This window comes from Engraulis encrasicolus, chromosome 17, assembly GCF_034702125.1.
Source record: "Engraulis encrasicolus isolate BLACKSEA-1 chromosome 17, IST_EnEncr_1.0, whole genome shotgun sequence".
NCBI classification, from domain to species: domain Eukaryota; kingdom Metazoa; phylum Chordata; class Actinopteri; order Clupeiformes; family Engraulidae; genus Engraulis; species Engraulis encrasicolus.
Window position 1 is genome coordinate 54,256,438 of NC_085873.1, and position 2,500 is coordinate 54,258,937.

Sequence of the window (2,500 nt, forward strand, 5' to 3'; positions counted from 1 at the left end):
GACCTTGCAGGAGTCAACAGGATCTCAAACGCAAGAACGAGGAGGAGAAGAAGAAGGCTACATCCCAGACCAACAGGCTGCGGGTGGACATCTTTAAAAAGGTAGAGTAGCCTACAGACATCTTTAAAAAGGTAGAGTAGCCTACAGACATCTTTAAAAAGGTAGAGTAGACTACAGACATCTTTAAAAAGGTACACTAGCCTACAGACATCTTTAAAAAGGTAGAGTAGACTACAGACATCTTTAAAAAGGTAGAGTAGACTACAGACATCTTTAAAAAGGTAGAGTAGACTACAGACATCTTTAAAAAGGTACACTAGCCTACAGGTGGACATCTTTAAAAAGGTAGACTAGACTACAGCTGGACATCTAGTACAAACATTGCAAAAACATGAAGAAGGCTCAGCGCCGCTACACGTGGGTCTCTGCACTCATTTTTTAAATGAATAGCCATGTTTAAATAAAGGCTTTTTAATCATTTTAGCAACAGAGACCTTGGACTCATTTTTTGATAAGACATTGCAAAAACATTGTTCAACAAACACACAATACGATTGTGTTTGTGTTAGTTTAATTTAGAGTCCAATTATTAATTTAAGCTAAATTGAAATAAAAATACTTCAAAGAAACAACGTTCAAAGAAGAAATCTCACAACAGTTAATTTACTCAAAAATAAGAAATGGAAAGAGGTCGATTTCCATTGTAATTGAAATGGTTTAATCATAAAAGACTTGAACATGAACTTTGTTGTGTCACACGAATACTAGGGTTTACCATCGCTGTCAAACACCTCCTTAGCGGACAGGCGGTGACTTGGAGGGAACGGTACCGCTGTGGAGGAGAGGAGAGAGAGGGGGGGGGGATGAGAGACGAGAGAGAGAGAGAGAGAGAGAGAGAGAGAGAGAGGGGGATGGAGAGATGGAAAGAGAGAGAGAGAGAGAGAGGGATGGAGAGAGAGAAATTATTAGTATTTAAACTAGATTTCAACACATCCACTTTGGGTTTATCATCGCCATCGAACACCTACTTACAGAGAGAGAGAGACAGAGAGAGAGAGATACAGAGAGAGAGAGATACAGAGAGAGAGAGAGATACAGAGAGAGAGAGAGAGATACAGAGAGAGAGAGAGAGATACAGAGAGAGAGAGAGAGAGAGAGAGAGAGAGAGAGAGATACAGAGAGAGTTCGGCCCACAACTTTGTTCCAGATTTTGATTTAGGCCCTCAAGTCAATTCGAGTTTGACACCCCTGGTTTAGACTATACAGTTTATTCATTGGCAGTATTATTATGATGCAGAGGAACAGGTGAAATCTGGCTCTTTGTGTTGCCAATGCACCCAAGTGTAACAAAGAAAACCCACGCACATTCGTCTCAAATAGATTGGGCGCAGGACCACATGAAAACTGAAGAGAACGGGTATTTCTCAAAACCTAGTCTTCACACTTCCAAGTGTGCTCAGCCTAATTAGTCACGCACAGTGATTGGATACTCTTTGGTAAACTCTATGGATTAGCCAATCACTGGGCGTGACTAATTAGGCTAAACACACTTGGAAGTGTGCAGACTAGGTTTTGAGAAATACCAGTGTCCGCGACACCAAGCATGCTGCACGAAACGTCACATTAAAATAATAATAAGGGAAACTGGAGCTTTGCGTCGTGGATTTTAATTTTCAGTGGAGATGCACCAGATCCTGATTTTTAGGATCCTGCCAGATACCGGATCCACTGCTTAAGATCCTGCCGAATCCGGAACTGGATACCGGATCCTACGAAAGGGTGGAAACACATAGCCTACTCGAACACGTGGGCCCTTTTTATTACGTTGGCTCAAACTATTTTTTAGACTCATTGGCTTACTGCAACACTGCCTGCACTGGCCGCTTCCAAAGGGCTTTCACTCCATGCAGCAATTGAGGTTGTGAAAGACTGACTGAAAAACCTAGGCTAGACATGCACCAGATCCTGATTTTTAGGTAACTGCCAGATACCGTATCCACTGCTTAAGATCCTGCCGGGTCCGGATCCTGCGAAAAACCCTATTATCCTGCCGGATCCGGAACCGGATCTTGGATCTTGTGCATCTCTAATTTTCAGTTGGCAATGCACAAGGCCATCCCCAGGCTCCCTCAGGCTCTGGTGGCTAATTACAGGAAGTACTTCACCTGTTCTTCTGCATCATAATAAGTAAGTCTCACCACCAACTCCTTCATAATACTTTCAATGAATAAACTGTATGGTCTAAATCCGGTAATAATCATCTCATAATATCTTGGACCTAAAACAATGACAAAATAGAAAGAAAATGACCTGTTCTTTATTATGAAAAAGAGAAAAGCCCTGCCACAGCATTAATGTAGGTTCTATTGCAGTTATGCAATCGAAATTACAATGAGATGCATCACAACACAGATGGTATAGACCTTTGTCCTGCATGTTCACTTTGATTCGTTGGCAATGCACCCGGCCTTCCCCAGGCTCCCTCAGGCGCTGGTGGCTA

At 42.3% G+C, this 2,500-nt stretch overlaps 1 long non-coding RNA gene across 1 annotated transcript in view; it reads left to right on the forward strand.

Annotated features, from left to right (window-relative positions):
- LOC134467564 (uncharacterized) overlaps positions 1–2,500 on the forward strand; it is an 11,093-nt gene that overhangs the window by 2,457 nt on the left and 6,136 nt on the right. The window contains exon 2 of the long non-coding RNA XR_010038632.1: positions 11–101. This is a non-coding gene — a long non-coding RNA (uncharacterized LOC134467564). The remainder of the gene's footprint in view (positions 1–10; positions 102–2,500) is intronic.